General features: G+C 35.1%; 1 pseudogene; it reads right to left on the reverse strand.

Moving 5' to 3' along the window:
- Window positions 1-23,046: 23,046 nt before the first annotated feature.
- LOC141502787 (large ribosomal subunit protein eL19-like) lies at window positions 23,047-23,632 on the reverse strand (annotated as a pseudogene).
- Between the last annotated feature and the right edge of the window lie 630 nt (window positions 23,633-24,262).

Raw genomic sequence — 24,262 nt, forward strand, 5'->3', positions numbered from 1 at the left:
GTTTCCATGTTATACATTGATCCAAATTGAGTGTGATGAGAGAGAAATAATATCCTTAAGGAAGAAACATAAAATATAAGAGATAACAAGGTCAGACAATAAGATATCAGGTTTTTTTTCCTAAATTAAAGAAAATGGTCCTTGGACTTTGTTCAAACTCCATGGTTCTTCATCTGTATACAGATGGCATTCTCCATTGCAGACAGCCCCAAATTGTCCCTGATTGTTGCACTGATGGAATGAGCAAGTCCATCAAGATTGAACATCACCCCCATGTTGCTGTTAGGGTGTACAGTGTTTTTCTGGTTCTGCTCATCTCACTCAGCATCAGTTCATACAAATCCCTCCAGGCTACCCTGAATTCCCATCCCTCCTGCTTTCTAATAGAACAATAGTGTTACATATAGTATGGTTGAGTCTTGAAGGAAATAAAACAATCTAAGTTTCCAAGAGGCAAGGATGAGTCAGAAGTGCATTTCAGGCAAAAGAATAGTTAATACAAAGACTTGGAGAAAGTAGTCAGATCATGTCTCTGTCTCTGTCCCTGTCTTTGTCTCTCCTTTCTCCTCTCCTCCTCTCCTTCACTTTTCCCCTCCTTCCCTCCTTCTCACTCCTTTCCTTTCTTTCTTTCTTCCTCTCCATCTTCTTCCTTCTCTAACCATTCTTCCCTTCCCCCTCCCTTCCTCATCCCCTCTCTCTTTTCCCTTCCCTCCCCTCTATTTCTCTATCTCATTCTCCCCTTCCCTCTGTCCTACTCTTTCTCTCCCTGTCTTTGTTCTTTTCTATGTCCCTCATTCCCACTCCCCTCCCCCATATATTTGAACTTAATATTAAGTTACAGCTTTAAAATCTCTAAATGTTAAATGGGAGTGTTTATGTTAATTCTTTGGGGTGTTAAAGTCCAAGAAATGTCCCCAATTACAGAACAGAGGCACTCAACATGATGGAGATGCAATAACAAGGGTTTATTAAACTAGCTCGAGCTAGTCCTAGGTCAGGGCTAGGATCCTGGAACCCCGAGTAAAGTGACGAGAGACCTTATAATATGGTTTGGTAGGGGAGTTTCAAACATCTGCCTACATATTGTCTTGAGATGGTGCGGTGTGTTCTTATTGGATGCAGGTCCTCGGAGAAGCCCCCCTGCTGCATGGTCCGAGGGCTGACCAGGCAGAATCCTCAGGAGCTGATATGGCAGAAACTCAGCTAGCTGACCAAGCAGGGACTTAGGCGCAGAATTTAGGCAACAGTTCATAGGTTTCGACATTCAGGGTCTTACAGGCATTCAGGCTACTGTTCACAGATTTCAACATTCAGGATCTTACAGGCATTCAGGCTAAAGTTCACGGATTTCGAAACTCGGGGTCTTACAGGGGAATATAGAGCCACTGATGTTTTTTGGGTGGGAGGAGGAGACATGATCAAACCTGTATTTTAGGAAAATCACTTTGAAAGCTGAGTGGAGGATGGATTGGAGTAGGGAGAGATTTAAAATAAATTGATGAGTTGGAAGGCAAATGTCATGGAGCAAGTGTGAGGTGATGAGGGTCTGAACTTGAATAGTAACTATGGAAATACAGAAAAAGGGATGCATATGAGAAATATTGTGGAGATAGAAACAAGTTTTGGCAACACATTGTATCTATTGAGTAAATAAGAGTGAAAATTAACTTAGGAAATAGCAGTTTCAGTTCATGACAACAACAACAACAAAACAAAAACAAAAAAAAGCATTTCATGTCAACAAAAACCCAACAAAAACCTCCTCATCTTATAAAAGTAAATCAGCCTTAGTACTCACAAATACTTGGTACTCTGTGCTCTCCGCTATTCTGGTTAGAGGACAGTGATGAGCTACAAAATTTACATTTTGGGGAAAGACCCAGAACAGTCATTTCATCCATTCCCACAATTCCCATGAATTTGACTTCTCCCTTATAACATTAAATTCTGGCCTGTTTGTCCAGAAGACTATTTTTTTTCATATTTGTATTCAGAGCATTTAGCACAGTATCTGTCACAAAGAAGTCCTTCCATCCCTACTTCCTCTAAACTCTATCTAAGTTCCTCCCTTTCTTTATATCTCAATTCAGGTGCTTCCTTCTTTTACTTTCCATGTTCTATTCTTAAAAATCAAAATGATCTATCACTCTTCAGATTTCTTATAACACTAGCCCTGAAACATCAATTTTGGCCTATTCAGTTGCCTTCTGTACCATAGTTATCTGTATTCATAACTTGTGTCGTCCTCATTAAATTATTGAAATTGGGTATTATTTTTTGTCTCCCTAGTTCATTGCCCAATACTTATATTTTTTCAAATGCTTCAAATAGGACCATGATGATCTCTAAAAGTTGGCTGGGGGGTCTTTGGGATTTCCTCTGGCTAAAGGATTTATAACCTATCAGTTAACCTAGACATGATTTCTGTTCAAGCTTAAGTTAGATTTTATCTTTGACTGATCATATACAAACAGTGATTGATCTCTCTTTAAAATCTTTTAACTTAGAATAACCTTGAAGAACTTGCTCTCCATTGCCTGTGGTCAGAAGGAATGGTCACCTCTCCATAATGGTGTGGAATTGGAGTAGGATGCACAAAACAAATGTATTTTGAATCAAATGGCAATACAATCTATCACATTTTGGGTTTTTTTAATGAAACTAATCCTACCTGCATTTTCCTCAAGGGTATCTTTGTTTAGGAGAGTGTTGATATTCAAGATTATTGATCTACATATAAAGGACAGAATTTAGCTAGTAAACTGTGTCATCCTAGGCAAATCGTTTTGTTTCAGTCTCATCATCTTTAAAATCAGTATTTATCTAAAATTCCTGGTTTCTATTGCAAACTTTTCTTACAAACACAGGTAAAAATCTTGAAAGGAAAAATGTAGCTCAAATAAAACAAACAAAATGTTGACCAGATCTTTGTACTTGAACTGCTTTGGATGTTTTTCTGCTGAGTTTGTGACACAAGTCAAACTCCATTTTAAAAGGAATCTTCAGAAAGAACAAAATACTCTCCAACCCAGTGCTGATTCCTCAGATAGAGACCTCACATCAATAATCCAACTGATGCTTACTGTGCAATTGAAAAGCTGTTGTCATTGACTGACTGAGGCTCTTATAACTTAAGAGCTTGTGGTATGCTTTTATAGATACTTTTCATGATATGGATCAATGAAGCACTCAGAGTAAAAAGAAACCCAATGATCCAAAGTGGTTCAAACAATGAATAGTATCTCTCTAAAATATTTTCGCAAAATTCTCTGGAAAGATATGGTTTAGATAACAAAATTGGCAAAAAAGCTGATTTATATTTATATTCAGAAGAGAAGAAAATAAAATCATAAAATAATTTCATTGTCTCTTTTACCATTAAGGATGCATTTAAATCATCTATAAATCTCCTATCTTTCATTTCTACTTCTGCACTTCTTATGGATCCTGGTTTTTTTCTATCTATCATTTATCTGGAGCCAAACATTTCAGTCTTGGGACCTACCTGTCTATTTACCAGAATGCTAAAGATAAATATAAATAATGCAGAAACAAATCAAATACTTTATATGATTAATTTCTAATGATGAAAGTATCTTGGTTTTGAAAATATAAAAGTTAATACTGTTACATTTAAATGCTCGATAACTCCTTGTTTACACATTGATTATCTTTTTTGGAATTAAAAAAGATATTTTTTTCTCTTTACCTATAAAATTTCAGCATTTTTTTGATTGGTTAACTTCTGCACTTTTGATAAAAAAAAAACCCAAAACATCTACTATCTGAACAATAGTTTTCTATGATAGCTCTTTTTTTTGCTCATTTTGATAGTTGTCTTCTGCTCCTCCCAGATGATAAAAGATGATAAAATGCCATCCCAGAAGAAGAAAGCAGTGATAAATTAGTGATAAATTATATACATGGGAAGTCTCAAAGGAGTTTATGAATTGGACTCAAATCCAAATTGCCTTGGAAGAGCTTAAAAAAGATTTCAAAAACCAAACAATAAAGGAAGAAGAAAAATGGGAAAAAAAGAAATGAGAGTCATGCAAGAAAATTATGAAAAACTAAATGAAGAAATGAACTCCTTCATAGGTAAAAATGAAAAAAACTAGAAAAAGAAAGTAACACCAAAAATAAAATCAACCAACTGGAAAAAGGAATACAATTCTTCAAAAAGTAAAATTAACCAACTGGAAAAGGAAACACAAAAACTAACTGGAGAAAATAAAACCCTAAAAATTAGAATTGGACAAATGGAAACCAATGACTCTACAAGACACTAAGATTTCATCAAACAAAATCAAAAAGCTGAAAAAAATAGAAAATGTGAAGTACCTATTGAGAAATGACCTTGAAAATAGATGGTGGGGGTACAGTTAGGTGATACAGTGGGTAGAGCACTGACCCTGAAGTCAGGAGGACCTGAGTTCAAATCTAGCCTCAGACACTTGATACTAGTTGTGCGACCTTGGGCAAGACTCTTAACCTTCTTGATGCTAATTGTTAGGCCAAAGTTAGCACAACCAGCAGAGAGGCAATCCATACTTTGTGGCATCTCAGCTTCCCTCTATTTGGTCTTGCCTTGTAGCCTTTCCGAGGTGAAGTATTTTCCATCATTGTCATTGATACCATGGCTGAAAATGTCATGTACAAAGCATGGGAACAAGTACACAAATAGTACATGTGAAATCTTGAGAGCTTTTTCCACTATCTGGAACCAGGACAAGTATACCATCATGAAACTGAAATACAATACTGAAGAACTTCTCCAGACAACCAAATTTTGATACAAATTTCCAAAACCCTCACTACTGACAATATCAAAAGCCTTAGCCAGATCTACAAATATATTATATAGACCTCTGTTCTGCTCCATTTTTACTGGAGTTGGCAGGCAGCAAACTTCATATTAACTCTTCCTTGACCCTTTCTGAAGCTGCACTGTCTCTCAGGGAGAAGACCATCTTCCAGGTGAAGGATCAGCCTATTAAGAAGGGCCCTAGCAAGAATCTTACCAGCAGTAACTAAAAAAGAAATTCCCCTGTGATTGTCCCAGGACAATCTATTCCCTTTATCTTTATAGAGATGGTTGACTGAGGCATCTTTGAATTCCTATGAGATAACATCTTCATGTCATATAATCTGGAAAATTTCAGTCAGTTTTTGGACGAGCAATAGACTCCCTCACCTTGTAGATCTCAGTTAGATAGAATCAGCACCAGGTGCTTTGCCACATAAAAGGAACCTAACAGCATTCAAAAGCTCTTCTTCAGCTGGAGTTTCAGTTAGCACCATATGAATTAAACAGTCAAAGGCTTCTGCATTGATTGATGATGGTCTGTAAAGAACATGATGGAAGTGTTCAGCTCATCTCTCTAAGATCTTGTCCCTATCACTAGTTAATGTGACTCCATCAGCATGGAGTAATTGAGATACATCATATGTCTTTGACCTATAGTCTTCAGGGAGTCACTTTGGATTGTTACTATATGCCTAAAGCTGAATTTCATCTGCCTTCTTACTCAACCAAGAATCCTGTATCTCTCTAAGCTTTACTTGTACTTTCATGTACTGATGGCAAATGGAAAAATCTTTGCAAAATGTTTTGTGCACATTTTTGCCTTTTGCCCTTGCCTTCCACAATAAGTAGACTTGGGTTGGGTGAAGTAGACAATTTTGAGGACAACTTTTCTAGTCCTTTCCTTGCACCAGAAGATGAATATTGCAGTCCTTCAAAAATGTTGCTTAGAGAGCTGCTGAAACTCATTGCTGCTTCAGTCCAGTAAGAAGATAACCCATAGTCTCAACTATCTGTGTGCAGAGATGTGACTCAGGTCCTAGTGTCTCTGATGCTTTGTCACTTGCCTGTCATTCCAGGACTTTGAAATAGATAAAATGACAAAATGCTATGAGTGATATCTTTTGATTTAGGTATAAATTGAATTTAAGTGATGCAGAACTCTGAATATTGTTGGTCTCACTCTCTCCTCCGGAGTGATCAAGTCCAGCGGCAAGACAAGGTCAAAGTGTTTAGTGATGACTTGGAATGCAGTGGATGACTTTGTTGTCTTTGATATCTAACTTAACTCTAAATACTCCACAGCACCTGCTTTAATGTCTTAACCCAATGAAACAAATTGTTCTCATACACACATTGTACCATCCACCAAATCTTTACATGCTTGGGGTAGACCACCCCTCTCTCCAACCCCCAACTGCCCAACGTCCATACTTACTAAAGGGTTTAAAATGCTTTGGTTACATACAAACTGAATTAGCAAAATATGAGCTTTGAAGGGAGGAATTGATTCATTTTGTTTTGGCATCTTCAGAATATAATTCGGCTCCTTGCAAGTAGAGACACAAATATTTTATTTAGTTGAATTACTCAATTTCAATTATCAGAGCTTATTTTCAAAACTAAAATCTTGCTTTCTAACTACTATGTGAGTCAGTGAATATTTTTGGTTTGAAAAATTCAATTTGAAGCATGGAAAGCTGTTTTCTTTTTAACTAGACAATCTCCCTCTAGTTTTAATATCTTTTTTTTTAATTATGCTCCTTTAATGAAATTTTTAAAATTTGATTTTTTTAACCTTAAGTTACACACTGGGAACTAGGTGTGAATATCATTAAAATCTAAACCTAGTTAAGCACTCTGAATATTACTTGTACAAGGTTTCTTTTTAAGAATGTATGAAAAATAAATTGTTGGGAAAATTATGATCTCTGAAGATTTCTAATTACACAGTAATTAGACAGCTTAAAATGTCCTGACAACATATGAAATTTTAGCAGAACTGATTTAAAACAGGAAACGACAAGTGCTTTTTCACTTTTTTTTTTTAGGTTTTTGCAAGGCAAAAGGTAAGTGGCTTGCCCAAGGCCACAGGGCTAGGTAATTATTAAGTGTCTGAGACCGGATTTGAACCCAGGTACTCCTGACTCCAGGGCCGGCACTTTATCCACTACGCCACCTATCTGCCCCATGCTTTTTCACTTTTACATTATTTAAACTTTCTGATTGAATTCCTTAATTTTATAGATGAGAATATTGACTGCCAGAGAAGTGCAATGATTTTCCCAAGGTCAAAGATATAATGAGTGACAGTCAGGATCTGAATCTAGGTAGTGTCCCTTCAAAACCAAATGCTAACGAGCAGATCTTATGGTATGGCACAACTCTGTGATAAAGGGGAAACTGAAGAAATTTTGGATTCAAATAGAGGAAAGTAAGTCAATTTTCATATTAAAAAATTGCTGTGTATATTCAGTATTTTTGAAACCTGCAATTTCCTATTCAATATTTTAGAAGAGAAAATATATGTAGAATTGAAATTTCTCATAGAAACATCTGAAATCATTTGGAACATTATGTTTGTACACATATTCCTCACTGCTATGTTTCCAATCCTCTCCAGGCTTTGCTACCTTGCCTCTTGCAACAATAGCTCCCCCATATTCCTTTAAACTCCTTTTTATATATTGCCTTTATTCATTAAAATATAAGTTCCATGAGGACAGGTGTTGTTGTTTAAGTTCTGTTTTTGTCTGGGACAAATCACAAATGCAGGTGTGAAAAGAAAATAGAGATTTATTGAAAGAAGTTACAATACATAAGAAAGTGGTAAGAAATTCAGAAGAGTTTAAAGAAGACAAGTGAATTGCGATTAATCTTGGCAGGTCAGCTTGCAGGCTCAGCTGACATTTGGAGAGAGAGAGAGAGAGAGAGAGAGAGAGAGAGAGAGAGAGAGAGAGAGAGAGAGAGAGAGAGAGAGAGAGAGAAGAGAAAAGGGCTGGCAGCCATGAGGCTTGGGTTAACCAGGCCACATGGTGAAGCCCATGGAGCTCTGCGTAGTTTAAGCAAGAGCCAGAGGAAGGCCCATCCTTCTGAATGGTAGGCTGGAGGAAGCAAGAGAGCTTGAAGGGGCTGTGCTTCCTATTTAGTCCCCCTCTATTGTAGACTGGACAGAGAGTGGTACTTGCGGTGTGGTCTTTCACTTTGGAGCCAGGTAGCCTCCAATGGCAAACTGTACTGGTCCTTTCTGTCTCAAGGTATTTGATGTCCAATTTTAACACTTCATTTCCTGCCCACCAGTGTCCAGACCAAGGTCAAGTGGGTTAAGTGAAGAGGGAAATGGCGGATAAGGTACAAACAATGGGGTCAAGGGAAGACAAGATACAATCAACAGTGTCCAAGGGAGGCAGAATCTCAAGAAGCAGAACCTCCACCCATTTAACAGATTTTGCTTCTACTACATTCACAATTCTGTAAATCACAGGGATCATATGCCATTTGCTTCTATTTTTCTCCCTAACACCTAGCACAGAGCCTAGTACTTACTCATTGCTTGCTGCTTTGCTTTGTCTTGTTTAAAAATTATCAAAGACCTGATTTCTACTTCTGTGAATTATTCTGTCATTCTTCAATCAACTATGAATGGTCCCTTGAACTGACTTTTTTAGGTTGATAGATGAGGAGTAATTCAAGACTGCCTGCTTTCTTATCCATTCAGACCTCATTTTTAATAGCTTTGCTTGCAAGGTTGCCCTGAGAAGAATGTTAGTCTACAATTGTGATCAAATCTGAGTGCTGGTGTAGTGATGATTTAATTCTCTTTAAGTTTTTCCATTTTTTGTTATTTGTTTTTAGCAGAGCTGCAGCTAGGAATCTTTATATTTAGGGACAAGTATCATAAATGACCTGAGACAAAGGAAAAAAAAATTGTGTCCTTCATTGAGATGGGGATGAAGAGGAATCTGAGGCACTGGCAGGAAGTGGCAAAGCCTAGACCACAGGTGAGGAACAAGAAATTAGAAGAAAAAATACTATTATTCACAGGCAATAAGTATATGACTAAGATATCCATCTACCCACACAGTTCTGGCAAATGGTATTTAGGCTAAGGCTTTAGCAAATCAGTTTGTTTTAAATTTTCAACCAATCTCTCAATCAATAAGCATTTATAAAATGCTTATTTTGTACTAGACAGTATACTAAATGCTAATGATAAACAGAAAAACCAAAACATTCTTGTCCACATAGGGCTGTTTCATCTTTTGTTATTTCTTTTTGTATTCATGAATCTAAAATAATTTTCAGAAATGTTTGCTTAGTAATACACAGAACTCCCACAAGGTGTCAGGAGTTCCATATTTTACCTCTTATCCAGGTCACCTTTTAGCTCTAGAAATAGATTAATGTTTAAAGTAATGACTTTGCTTTTCTAATTTTATATCTTAAAGCCTCGGGACTTGTAGTTGTCTTTGAATAAGAAATATACTACTGATAATGCCCTCAATATATCTATAGATGCTAAGGGTTAAAACCCTAGTTTCACATTCATTGAGAGCTCTACTGTGAATTGTAATTTAGCATTAATCAATTCCTAGAGATTAGCTTTACCATAAACACACATTAACCATTACTGGGACAAAATTACTTCACCTGCAAAATGAATATGAACAAAATAATTTCCAAAGTTCCCTCTTGCACTGAAACCCTTTGATTCTACAATTCTCAAGGCCAGAATCAGGGCTTCTCTGCTACTTTTTAATTTTTGTTTCAGTAAAAACCTAAAACTTATTGATATCAGATATCACTTTTATTATATTAATTTTTAACTTACAAAATGGCATTGATGTATTAGGAAGAAGTAAATATGACAAGTCTTTTATTTCCTTGTTTTGACTAAATGTATAGACCAATTTTTTAACAATTATTTTAATATCTTCAACCCATTTATCTTTTATATCACATTGTTCTTCATTCAGTGACTTATTTTTACTTTATCTTCAAGTTGATGCCAGTTTCCCCTTTACCACATTTCATCTTCTGTAATTGCCTAATTCCCCATAAATCTTTTACCATAGTTAACATAAAGCTAACATGCTAGAGCTTTTTGTTATCTTTTTTTAGTCTAATCGTTTGAACTTAGGTCAAGTAACCAAACTATCTCTGAAACTATTGTTCTTTATTTCTTTTGGGATCTGATGCTTTTAATACTTTGAGAATACCAATCTCTTATTTACATTTCTTGCTTGCACTTACTGCTATATAATCAGTCTACTTCCTTCTCTGGTCATACTTATCCTTGTTAATATATTTTATGCCTTTTCTCATAAGCATACCATAGTTTTGGTTTGACTTTACATTTAAGTTCATTTCGTGTCTTTATATTGAGTTATTTGTAATTTTTGTTAGCAATTTTTGGTTTTAGAGTGGTTCAATTATCACAGCCATCCCATATTAGGAGGAAAAAAGGTAATCAAAGAGAGAAAGGTCATACACACACACACACACACACACACACACACACACACACATATACATATATATCAAAATATTTAGAGCAATTTTTTTTTATTTTAGAAAAAAGACTTAGAAGAGAAGCAATGTGTCATAGTGGATCAAGATCCAAGAAAATGGGTCAAGTTCCACATCTGACACATGCTGACTATGAGAATCCTGGCAAAGAAATAAATCTTTAAGCAGTCCCAGACAAGACCCTGTAAGCTGCAGAACAGATGAAGATCTGCATTATTTAGAGATGTTTTCTTTCAAAAGTTTTCTTTTCACAAGTTTAATGCAAAAATTGGAAAAAATATGTATGTCTATTAATTGTGGAAAATCCAAACAAATTCTACTATATGAAAGAAATGAATTACTATTCTCAAAATAAATGATGAATTTGAAGAATTCAGGTAATTATGGAAAGACTTATATGATCTAATACTGAAAAAAGAGAGTAGCACCAATAGAATGACAAGTATAATGATATAAAGGGGGACAAGACAAAAAAGTTATTGGAATACATTTCAATTCAATGGTAAATCAAGTCCAAAAGTACTAATAATGAAACATATTTATGGACATATAATTATGTTTGAGAATTATGCATAAAATTAAACTTACTTTTAAATGTTTTACTTATTTATTTTCTGCAATTATAATTAATTATAAAAAATCACAGCCTTGTGCATTCTCCTTAAACAAAACCTTTCCTATATGTATATGTTGAGACCTAAGAATCCATAAGAAATGTAATCACAGAGATAATTTTTATTCTGAATGACAGCATCAAGAAAGGTAACAATCAGGATGATGTATGCTTGTCAAAAATGTACACTGTTTTTATGAAGGATACTTCAATATTTCAAGAAATATAAAAGTGATTTTTTTTATGATTATCTCATGAAGTTGAATACACAATACCTTAAATTTTTCTCCCCAAACACTTATGACCAAGGGCTAGGCTTTTAAATGTTTCACAGATAATATTCAATATTCAAGTTAAACATCCAATAATTCCTGCTCTCAATAAATGAACAACTCACTTTGTCCAATTATATATATATATATATATATTTCACATTCTATAATATTTCTTGTACATAAATAAATATTTTAGCATGCTGAAGGCTTTTTAAACCTGTTCTGTATTTCTCAAACCTCTTTTGAATCACAGAAAGAATTTCATTGCAGTTTGGGCAATATGCACTTTTTATGAACTTTTCCTGTGTGGATTGTTAAGCTTAGCTTAATTATGTGACCATAATGACATGATATTCTGGCATTACCATCCATGTCAGATATCCTAAGCAAAGTCCAAACCGAAGAGCAATTTCCTATAATAAAAGTTTTATTGATATCCATTTTTACAGGTGATATTACACTGACTACATTGAAGCCCCATTCAAAATACTATAGTTCCTCTTCAATGGAATCAGCATGAAATTCATATTGCCCATATTACAATTTTCAGTCTTCTCCCCATGTTGTTATTTAACTGCAAAACATGAACAACAGAATCTAAGAAGAATAATTATCTTTTGATGACTTGGATTTGAGAAGAACTGTGAAAGACATCTTTGAGAACCTGTATAATCAAAAAGGGAATGGTGTAGATCATGTTGTGCCAAAGAGAGACAACAGATGTATAATCTAAGCTTTATTCAGTCATCACAAAAAATTAATTACACACTAACATTGGAAAGTCTTCAAAATATTAGATGAATGGTCTGAAGATAATTTATGGAAAAGCATGAACAATAAATCAAGTGTATTTTTAAAATGAACAAATTGTAATCTTTACTGACGATATAAAATCACTCCATAACATCACAGAACCAGAACTTACAAGTAAATCTACCTGGGACTATTATATAAACATAGACCCATACAGATAAACATTTATGAGGCCTGTCAGCCAGTCAGTAAGCATTTATTAATCACTTATATGCAAAGTGCTACGGATACAAAGAAAGAGGGGAAATCAGTTAATACTCAATTCAACAGAAATATTCTATATTCAAATTAATTTGTTAGATGATAACTATAAATAATAAACAAAACAAGAAAAAAAGACTGGGAAATGAGGGACAGCAATGATCCTGGGATGGAAAGCATCATATAACCAGGAGACAGAACTGAAGCTCTAAATTACCAATATTAATGAGGTGATTTAAGTGCGCCAGATTTGAATCAATCTCAAATTTAATTTCTTATTAAGAGGTCACCTATAACTCATGAGGTTCTTACTCTCATGCAAGTCAAAACAGTAAATTAGATATGCATTCAATTAGGAAGCTTTGTACTCTCTGCATTTTTATCTTTGATTAAAGCTCCTTTCTGGATCTCTCAGTAGAATTCCTAATACACACTGAAATCTTGTTGAAATAACAAATATCCTGTGTTGGCTGAGTCATGTGATGTCCAGTTTCTGAAATTAAACTATATTAATCTGAAGAAATAGTGAATGTTAAATGCAATGATGTGAAGTATTGATTTTGCTCTTTTTTGGCTAGATCTTTGCAAAATGAGAGCAATAAAATTTGAATGAAAACATGTTTTGAGCTGATTTGAAAAAATCAATTCTCTCTCTCTCTCTCTCTCTCTCTCTCTCTCTCTCTCTCTCTCTCTCTCCCTCTCTCTCTCTCTCCCTCTCTCTCTCTCTCTCTCTCTATCTCTCTCTCCCCAAATGTAATTTTAATTTCACCTCTATATTTCCTATTGAGACAATTCCTCTCCCCAAAAGAAGAGAATGGAGAAGATATTGAGTCACTCTATTTATAAGGAAGTTGAAGTCCTAATCCTAGTCTTTTGATTCCATCACTTTCCCATCTCCATGAGGTGCTGGAAATGGAGCACATTAGGGGTAGGATACAACACTTTTCAAGAAGAGCTTTGTCACCAACTTTGAGGCAGGGCAGTAGACTTCAGGTTCCTTGAGGGTATAGACTTATCTTTTCCTATTTTGTATATATCCCTAATATGCTATAATGGAACTTTACATTGAGCAAACAACAAATAAGTTTTTGTTGATTTCAAGTTCCTGGAGGACATTGCTATATTACTTTTGTATCTATATATCTAGTGAAAACATCTATCAATTCAATAATTTAATGAACATTTTTTAAAAACTTAGAATATAATAAGTTTACTAGACACTGTGCTAAGTATTAGGGATATAAAAAAGAAAAATAAAGAGTTCTGTGTTCTAGGAGTGCACAATCTAATGAGAATGAAGACAACACACAAAAGAAGACAGGAAAGAAAGGAGAGAAAGCACCAATTAAGCAATCAATAAATAAACATTTATTAAGTATCTACTATGTTAGGCACTATACCAAACACCACAAATACAAATAAAAATAAACCAGAAGACCCTTACCCTCAAGATGCATTCTAGAGAAGGAAAGAAATACATAATGGAGAGCTGGAAAACTCTTGTTCTTAGAGCAAAAGTTTCTCCAAGGTCAAGAGGTGGCTATTGAGAAGGAGGAAAAAAAAGTCAATAGTCCATTCAGCAGTGAAGTGGAGCATAACAGGTGCCCGTCCTGGAATCATCAGCATCTAGTACACAGTAGGCACTGAATAAATAGTTATTGATTTATTTGGGAATAATCATAGAATGGACATGTGATTTCACTGCCAGAAGGAAAGCCCTTGGAGGAAACTTGCTCACTATGATGGATCAAATTAAACTTAGAGAATTGCCTGGGGATACTTGGAAGTTAATTGATTTGCCCATGATCACACAGTAATTATGTGTCAGAAGCAGAACCTGAACCCAAATATCCCTCATTCTGATGTCAAATATTTGTTACATCTCCCTGCCTCTTTTGTTGAATGTAGCTTCACAGACTAGAGAGCTAGTCTCACTTTAAGGATGAGACTTGAGGTGGGGAATGGGAAGGTATATGTACTGTACTTAAAAACCATCTGCTTTCAAGGTAGAAAATTAAGTCTAATACATGCTAATGTTTTTTCTAGTTACATAATGTTGATCATCTGTACTGAAAAATCAGCAGATATAAAGTGACTGCCCGAATCTTGTTATACTCCATTCGGGTTAAGTGCTAGGAAATGCATATTAATTAAAGTTCAGATCAGTGAGGGGATCAAGTGAGCTTAAATTCATTGGCAGGGATTGAACTTATGACTTTTTACACAGTTATCTTCTGTTCTTTTTTTTGAAGGCATGGATTTAAGCCGTTTCAGAGTTTAGATATAAGCATAGAGCTCAACAATAACTACAAAATGTTTCCAAAAGTACATGTTCATAAAAACCAATTTTTTAAATCAGATCTTGTTCTAATCAAGAATAAAAAGAAAGCAGTGTCTTGCAATAAATGCAGTTATTGAGCTGAACTATATCTTTGGATTCATCAGCAAATATCTACCAGTACAAGTTCTATGATCTTGATCAAGTCTCTTACCTCTCTGAGCCCCTGTATCATCATCTGTAAAATGAGGGTAAGAGGGAATGGAAAAAGATCTGGGTCTGAAGTCAGGAAGATGAGTTTAAAACTAACTTCAGATGCTTATTAGATTATTACTTGTTTAACTTCTGTCTGCCTCAGTTTCCTCAACTGTAAAATGAGAATAATAATTGTAGCAAAGGTCAAATATGATAATCTTTGGTTTTTTAAATTTTATTTAAGGCAATGAGGTGTTGTGACTTGTCCAAGGTCACACAGCTAGGCAATTAAGTGTCTGACGTTGGATTTGAACTCAGATCCTCCTGATTCCAGGGATGGTGCTCCATCTGCTGTGCCACCTAGTTGCCTCCATAAAATAATATTTGTAAAATGCTTAGCAGTTTTTGATACAATGTAGATGGTTTTATAAAATGCTTGTTTCCTTGTTTCCTCTCCTTTCCAACTCTAAAATTCTCTGATTATAAATTATGGCAGCCTTGTTTTTAAAAGCTGAAATCCCTCATAGAGAATGTTCACAATAGAATTTCAAAAGAAACAATCCATCTAAGCAGAAGGGGGAGGGGGATTGAAGCAAAAAAAGTGCAGATGGTCTGTCAACTACAGTTTCTATGGAGAATGAAGTGTGATGTCTATTTTTCAACACTGCTACCTGAAGAGCAGACCACTCAATGATCTAGTATTAGTAGCAATCTATTATTCTGCATTCTAAGTTAAACTAGATGCCAGTATATCAAATACAGTACATTTCCAGAGATCCATGAACTCATCTGGTCAGGAGTACCAGATAAGGGGCTAGTATATTAGTGAAAGGTAAGGGGAAGGAGAACTAATACTGAAAAAAGAGGGAAGAGTTTTATGAACATATTGCATTTGACAAGCAATCCATTTTACCAATATGTTTCATATTGGATTTCCTAATATCTATAAAGCCCTTCTTGATTATAACTCCTGCTCTGACTCTCAGCTTTTCACTTCCAATTCAGTCCCTTGGATGCTGTTCTTCCTGATCGGGGCCAGTTTTCTTCTCTTCTTTGATTTCCCATTTCCATTTCAGTACCTTGGATGTGGTTTTTCTGAGAAGCCCTATATCCTGATCCTCTCTCTAGCCAACTCAATTTCCTGCCTCTATCTAAGTAAGCCCCTTGGTTTGAACCCAGCCTTTAATTTCCTAAAAAATGACTTATCCTGAAACTCAGTGGCTGTTCTAATCATTGGCATCTTTTGGTTCAAGAAAAGTGGAAAAACATTTTTTTTTCAGTATAGAAGCAACTAAGTCACTCAGACACAAGAACACCTGAGTTTGAATTCTATCTCTGATACTGAATACTTTTGTGATACTTAACTTTCTTTGCTCCCCCTTATTCATATGAAAAATAAGAATAATGATAGAACTTCACTCTCCACTCCCACCCCAATAGTGGTAAGGAATAAATGAAATAACAGGTAAAGGGCTTTATAAATATTAAAATTCTTTTAGTGCTTACCTACTATTAAAATGTACTTTTCATATTTACCCCCTAAGGAAATCACTCTTGAGTAAAGAAATAAACCAGTTCAATTATCTACCTAGGAGAAGTCAAATCAATCAGTTAAGAAACATTTATTAAACACCTGCTGCATATTGCTAAGTGACGTTGATGAAGATGTTTGTCCTTCATTCTCGAAGAAGACCACAACATTAGGAGGTGATTACTATGACAAGCACATGAATTGGATTTGAGCGAGGTTATGCTGTGCTAAGTCACTAGTCTCACTTCCTTTTTTAATCAATATTTTATTTGTTTTTCAATTATATACAATAGTAGTTTCTACTTATCATTTTTGTAAGGTTTTCAATTTCACAATTTTCCCCCACCCCATCCCCCCACAGAAGGCAGTCTGAAAATCTTCACATTTTTCCCATGCTATACATTGATTAAAACTGAATGTGTTGGGGGTGGCTAGGTGGAGTAGTGGATAAAGCACCAGCCTTGGAGTCAGGAGTACCTGGCTTCAAATCTGGTCTCAGACACTTAATAATTACCTAGCTGTGTGGCCTTGGGCAAGCCACTTAACCCCATTTGCCTTGCAAAAAAAAAAACCTAAAAAAAATTGAATGTGTTGGGAGAGAAATTATATCCATGAGGAGAAAGTAAAATATTAGAGATAGCATAATTATGTAGTACATAAGACACTTTTTGGTCTTTGTTTAAAGTTCTTTATTTTGTTCAAAAATTAAACTTTGTTTAAAGTTCTTCCACAGTTCTTTCTCTAGATACAGATAAAATTCTCCATTGCAGGTACTTTAAAATTGTCTCTGATTATTACATTGAAGGAATAAGCAAGTCATTAAGGTTGATCATCACCCATGTTGCTGTCAGGGTGTTCTTCTGGTTCTTCTCATCTTACTCAACATCAGTTCATGCAAGTCTTTCCAGGCTTCTCTAAACTCCCATCCCTCTTGGTTTCTAATAGAACATTAATGTTTCATAATGCACATATACCACAGTTTGTTCAGCCATTCTAAGATTGATCGACATTCACTTGATAATGGGCATCCTTGTTTCATCCCTGATCTTATTGGGAATGCCTCTAGTTTATCCCCATTGCATATAATACTTGATGGTTTCAGAGAGATATTGCTTATCATTCTAAGGAACAATCCATTTATTCCTATGCTCTCTAGTGTTTTTAGTAGGAATGGGTGCTAAATTTTCTCAAAGGCTTTTTCAGCATCTATTGAGATAATCATATGATTTCTGTTAGGTTTATCAATGATATAGTCAATTATGCTAATAGTTTTCCTAATATTGAGCTAACCCTGCATTTCTGGTTTAAATCCTGCTTGGTCATAGTGTATTACCCTCATGATAACTTGCTGTAATCACTTTGCTAGGATTTTATTTAAGAATCTTGCACCCATATTCATTCAGGAGATAGCTCTATTATTTTCTTTCTCTGTTTTAACTCTTCCTGGTTTAGGTATCAGCGCCATAATGGTATCATAGAAGGAGTTAGGGAGAGTTCTGTTTTCACCTATTTTACCAAAGAGTTTATATAGAATTGGAACCAATTGTTCCTTAAATGTTTGATAGAATTCACTTGTGAATCCATCTGGCCCTGGAGATTTTTTTTCTTAGGGAGTTCAGTGATAGCTTGTTGAATTTCTTTTTCTGAGAGGGTTACTTAGGAATTTAATTTCCACTTCATTTAACCTAAACAACTTATATGTTTGAAAATATTCATCCATTTCACTTAGATTATTGAATTTATTGGTATATAGTTGGGCAAAATAATTCTGAAATATTATTTTAATTTCCTTCTCATTGGTGGTGAGTTCACCCTTTTCATTTATGATACTAGCAATTTGGCTTTCTTCTTTTTTTAAATCAAATTAACCAAAGATTTATCAATTTTATTTATAAAACCAACTTTACTTATTAGTTCAATAATTTTCTTGATTTCAATTTTATTAATTTCTCCCTTAATTTTTAGAATTTTAAATTTCATATTTAATTGGGGGTTTTGATTTGTTCTTTCTCTAATTGTTTTAGTTCTATGATTAGTTCATTGATTTCCTCTTTCTTTATTTTATACATATAAGCAGTTAAAGTTATAATATATCCCCTAACAACTGACTTGGCTGTATCCCATAAATTTTGGTATGTTGTCTCATTATTGTCATTATCTAGTATGAAATCATTAATTCTCTCTATAATTTGTTGTTGGATCCACTCATTTTTTAAAATGAGGTTATTTAGTTTCCAATTGGTTTTAGGTCTGTCTCTCCATGACCCGTTATTGCAAGTGATTTTTATTGCATTATGACCTGAGAAGGAAGTATTCACTAGTTCTGCCTTTCCGCATGTGATGTAAGATTTTTATGCCCTAGTACATGCCCTAGTATGTGTAAGTGCCATGTACTACAGAAAGAAAAGTTTATTCCTTTCAGTCCCCATTCAGTTTTCTACAAAGGTCTATCATATTTAGATTTTCTAACATTCTATTTACCTCCTTAACTTCCTTCATATTTATTTTATGGTTAGATTTATCTAAATCTGAGAGAGGGAGTTTGAAATCTCCCACTAGCAGAGTTTTACTGTCTATGTATTCCTGTAATTCATTCAGCATCTCCTCTAAGAATCTGGATGCTATACCACTTGGTGCATGCATATTTAATATTGAAATTGCTTCATTGTGTTTGGTACCTTTTAAAAGGATATAGTTTCCTTCCATGTCTCTTTTATTGTTATCTATTTTAACAGCTTCTTTGTCTAAGATAAATATTGCTACCCCTGCCTTTTTCACTTTGACTGAAGCAAAATATTTTCTGCTCCAACATTTTACCTTTACACTCTGTGAATTTTTCTGTTTCAAATGAGTTTCTGGTAAGTAGCATGTTGTAGGATTCTGGTTTTTAATCTACTCTGCTATTCACTTATGTTTTATGGGAGAGTTCATCCACTCACATTCAAAGTTATAATTACTAACACTTTATTCCCCTCCATGCTATCTTTCTTCTGTTTTTATTTCCCCCTTTTTTCTACTTTATCTGTATTCCCCAGTATTTTTCTTCTGAATGCCGCCTCCTTCAGTGTGTTTGCCCTCTTATATCCACCACCTTCTCCTAACTTTCCCCTTTCCCTTTGTCCCTTATTCCCTCCCTTCCTTTTTTTAGTTCTTCTGTTCCTCCTCCTCCCCTTTTCCCCTTTTCCCCTTTTAATATTTGAAAGGTAAGATAAGTTTCTTATGTGCATGTATGTTAATCTTTCTTTGAGCAAAATATGGTGAGAGCAAGATTCTAGCAGATTCTCACCTCTGCCCTTCTGTCCCTCCATTGCAAAAGGCCCTTTGTAACTCTTCATGTAATGTGATTTACCCCATTATGTGTCCTCCATCCTCCCATTTCTTTACTGTCCCCAGTTTTTAAGGAGACTTTTTTTTGTTTTTTTAGGTTTTTGCAAGGCAAACGGGGTTAAGTGACTTGCCCAAGGCCATACAGCTAGGTAATTATTAAGTATTTGAGACCAGATTTGAACCCAGGTACTCCTGACTCTAGGGCCAGTGCTTTATGAACTACACCACATAGCCACCCCAAGACATTGTTTTTAAATCATTTCATCAGAGTCACAGATAGGTCATGAGTGTCCATTACTTCTGGCTAAGTATATTCCCTCTAATAGAGTTACAATTTCCAAGAGTTATGAGAATCTTTCTCCCAGGTGGGGATATAGTCAGTCTCATCTTATTGAATAGCATTTTTTTTCTTTTCTTTTCCTTTTATTAACCTTTTCATGTGTCTCTTGACTCTCCTGTTTGAAGTCCAATTTTTCTATTTAGCTCTTATCTTTTCATCAGGAAAATTTGGAATTCTCCTATTTTGTTAAATGTCCATCTTTCCCCTTGGAAGAGATGGCTCATTATTGCAGGATTCTGAATTCTTGGCTGCATTCCAAGCTCCCTTGCTCTTCAGAATGTCGTATTACAAGTCCTTCAATCCCTGAATGTTGATGCAGTTAGATCCTTTGTAATCCTTACTGTGGCTCATTGGTATCTAAAGTGTTTATTTCTGTCTGCTTATGTATTTTCTCTTGTATCCGATAGTTATGGAATTTGGCTACAACATTCCTTGTTATTTTCATTTTGGGATCCCTTTCAGGAGGGGATCAATATATGCTTTCAATAACTATTTTCTCCTTTGCTTCCATGATATCAGGGCAATTTTCCTCAAAAGAACCTGAAATATTGAGCTAGGCTTTTTTTTTATCCTCAAGGTGGTCAGGAAGCTCAATGATTCTTAAGTTGTCTCTTCTGGATCTTTTCTCTAGGTCAGTAGTCTTGACAATGAGGTATTTTACATTTTCTTCTATTTTTTTTGTTTTTTTTTATTTTGTTCAACAGATTCTTAATGTCTCTTGAAGTCATTTCTTCCAAAGATTCCATTCTGGTTTTAGAGATGAATTTTCTTCATTTCTCTTTTTGCAACTCTATTTCCATTTGCCCAATTGTAGTTTTGAAAGAATTATTTGCTCTTTGCTCTTGTCCAATTGTATTTTCCAAGAATTTGTTTTGTTGTTGCAAGATGTTAATTTTCTCTTGGAAGGTATTAATTTTCTCTTGGATTTCTTTCCCCAATTTTTCCAATTGATTTCTAAACTCCTTCCTGATCTTTTCTAAGAAGTCTTTATGGGATGGAGACCAATTTATATTCTCCTCAGAAGTTCTAGCTTACTCTTAGTTAGGTCTTTGTCTTCCAGGTAGCTTTCAATGGACCCCTTTTACTGGACTCTCTTCATTTTCCTAGGATCTTGTGTTGGTGAATGACTGGTTCACATATCTTTGGTTTTGAAAACCATAGAGGTTTTGCTTACTGAGCTTTGTGACTCCAAGTGGGCCAGCCAGTAGGAGGTGCTAGAGGCTTTCTTTGGAGTGTCTATGACCTTGATTTGTGACCTATTTCCTAGGTCTAAGAGGATGGGGGGAGCAGCAGGCTCTGAATTATCCTTGAACAATGTGTGCTGAGCCCTTGGGCTATATAGTTAATCTTATTATTCACTGAATACTGAGAGAGATCTGCTGTCACACACCTGAGTCTGAGGTGGTGAGGCAGTTGTTACTGTGTTGTACTGAGGGGGAGTTGTTCTGGGAAGAGTCCCTTTTTCCCACAGGGATGGGGGGGCTACTAAAATGGAAAATGAGGGGCTCATGGTCCTGGTCTTCCAGCCCAGCTGAACTGATTGATTGATTGATTGATGTCTAAGCTCTGTGCTGGAGCTCTCCCACCCACTACTTTGGACTTTTCAACCTCACTGGCCCACTTACAAAGCCAAAGCCAAAAGCTGCCATGGCTGTGCTGAGGTTAGTCCCAGGTCTCATCCCACCACCCCTGCACTGGCTCTCTGTTCCCAGTTCACCCACATTCCCCTGAAATAGACCTTGTTGGTAGATGTTCTTCTCCTTTGTTTTTTCTGGATTTTGTAGATTTGAATACTGTCAAGAGGCTTGATTCATATTAGTTCTGAGGGACACCTTAGGACAGTGCCTGGCTTCTCTCTGCCATCTTGGCTGGAAGTCTCTCATTTTCTCTTTCAGAGTAACCTGAATCAGTGTCCAAATATGTATGAGGACAACTGGATATGGCCCTGGATTTAAGACAATCAAGATTAAGTGACTTGCCCAAAGTCACATAGCTAGTATGTGTAAAGCATCTGAGACTGGATTCAAACTATTGTCCTCCAACTTCAAGGCCTGTGCTTTATTCGTTGAACTACCTAGCTGCCAGTTATTACTAAGTTCTATGGAAGCAAAAGGAAGCAAAGGAGTCTCTGACAACAAGGAGTTCATAATTTAATGGGAGAGAAAACAAACAAATAATACTTACAAACAACCTCTATGAAGGATGGGGGCGGGGGGATAACAGAGAGAACATACTAGAACTGGCTATTGGGAAAGTTATCCTAGGGAAAAATAGGATTTTAGGTGAGATTTAGAGGCAACCAGGGCAGGCAAATAAGGTAGAAGAATAAGTATTACGAAAATTGTATTCAGAGTCTGTAAAATGACCTGGATTTCTGCCATAGGATTCTGATAATTGAATCCATTTATTACTAATCAGTGCATGGCCAATTTCTTGCTAATATCTATATCATATAAGAACAAACAGCAAAAATATAAATTGTATTTCTCTTTATATTTCAATTTCCAATTAGAATTGTTTAAATGAAGAAATTCTACCTTTATTCCTGCCTTTACTAAATGAAAGTGTCTTTTCTATTTGCAAGTAAATGTATTTAAATTAAGAAATTCTACCTTGATTGCTGTCTTTACTAAATGAAAGTACCTTTGCATTTCACAAATATCTATAATTTTTTCAAATCCCAAAGAAAGATAGACTCAGTCAGCAGTTTCATATATATAAAATCTCAGTGAAGTAAAAAGGCCTCACTTGAAGAATTAAACTCTAAAATCAAATTATATATAAACAACTTGGATATTTTGCATTTTGCTGTTATATTAAAGAAACAACTCAGAACCAAGACAACTTAACTTGCTTAGTATTATTTACATTTACATTAATTTCAATATATAAATAATCATAATTTTAATAACCCTATATCCTTCTCTGCCTTCTTTATTCATTCCTTTTTATATGCTTTTGCTTTTATAGAGTCATAGTGTTAGAAGAAAATTCCATTCCTATGGTTTTACTTTTTATTTTTAGAATATTTCATAAAGCTTTTTCCTGATGACTGTATTCTCTTTTTTCCAATACAGCCTGTCAAGTTTTATTTTATGAGCCAAATAGAAAGGTACTATGTACAGAGGAGATGGGGAGAATCATTTCTTAGTCTCCTCCTCCTTGGACAAAGTCTTGATAATCTCCTCTTTCTTAACCTGCAAACACTCTTCCCAACCTTTTCATGCTTCTTTGGTCTTGGACCAGCAAGCTTCGGCCTGGTCAGCCAAGAGTTTCTTCCGAGCCTTGTCTGCCTTCAGTTTATGAATGTACTCCATGAAGATCCACTTATTCTTGAACACATTTCCCTTCTCCTTCAAATAAAGGCTGTGGTATATATGGTGGTCAATCTTTTTGGATTCACGGTATCTTTGGAGTAGATGGGCAAAATTTTCATTTACCTCATCCAAGTCACCTTAGGCATATGAGCATTGGCAGTACCCTTTCTCTTAACAATGCCCATGTGCCTGCCCTTCCTTTGAGCCAGAGTATGTTTTGACATCTGGCTCGAGAATGCACAGTAACAGGTCTATGGATGATCAGCCCATCTTTAATCAGCTTCCGGATCTGCTGATGGGAATTGGACTTGGCAATTTCATTGGTCTCACTGGGGTCAAGCCATACCTTCTTCTTTCCACATCGAAAGATACTAGGGGCAAGTCTCTTCTGAAGTCTGAGCATATTCATGGCTGCAGCCACAGCACAGAAAAGGAAAGGTGATTCTATTCTTCATACTAAAATGTATTGCAATATTTCATTAAAGAATAATATATTTAAACACTTTATACTATTTTAGCTTGTTTCCTTTTTAAAATACATACAATGCTCTTATGAAAATATTTAAATACATAATTTTGTTTTTTAATAACACTTTCTAAGTATACATCCAATAATAAAATTTCTGGGTCAAATAACATGTTTATTTTAGTACTTTTACTTTGTATGGCAATATTGTTCTCAAAAAGTTATAATACTGAAAATCTATTAGCAATGAATGAATCTACTTGTTCCTCTAAAGTCATATTAGCAATGAGTATAATTGTCTTAACTTTAGTTAATTTAATGAGTATGAAATGATATCTCAAAAATCTTTTTATTCACATCCCTCTGATTATAAGCAAGAATGACCATCTTTCCAAATAATTATTAAAATGCTATTTTTACTTTAGAAAATTTTCTGTTTGGGTTAACCAAAATTTATCCATTAAAACTCAGGAATTATATCTATGATTTTTAATCAACTTAGGGAATATCTTAATTGCTTTTACTGGAGTTTTTCTTCAGCTATGAAACATACATACCAATTTATGCCTAGAG

This window comes from Macrotis lagotis, chromosome X (genome assembly GCF_037893015.1).
Source record: "Macrotis lagotis isolate mMagLag1 chromosome X, bilby.v1.9.chrom.fasta, whole genome shotgun sequence".
NCBI lineage: Eukaryota > Metazoa > Chordata > Mammalia > Peramelemorphia > Peramelidae > Macrotis > Macrotis lagotis.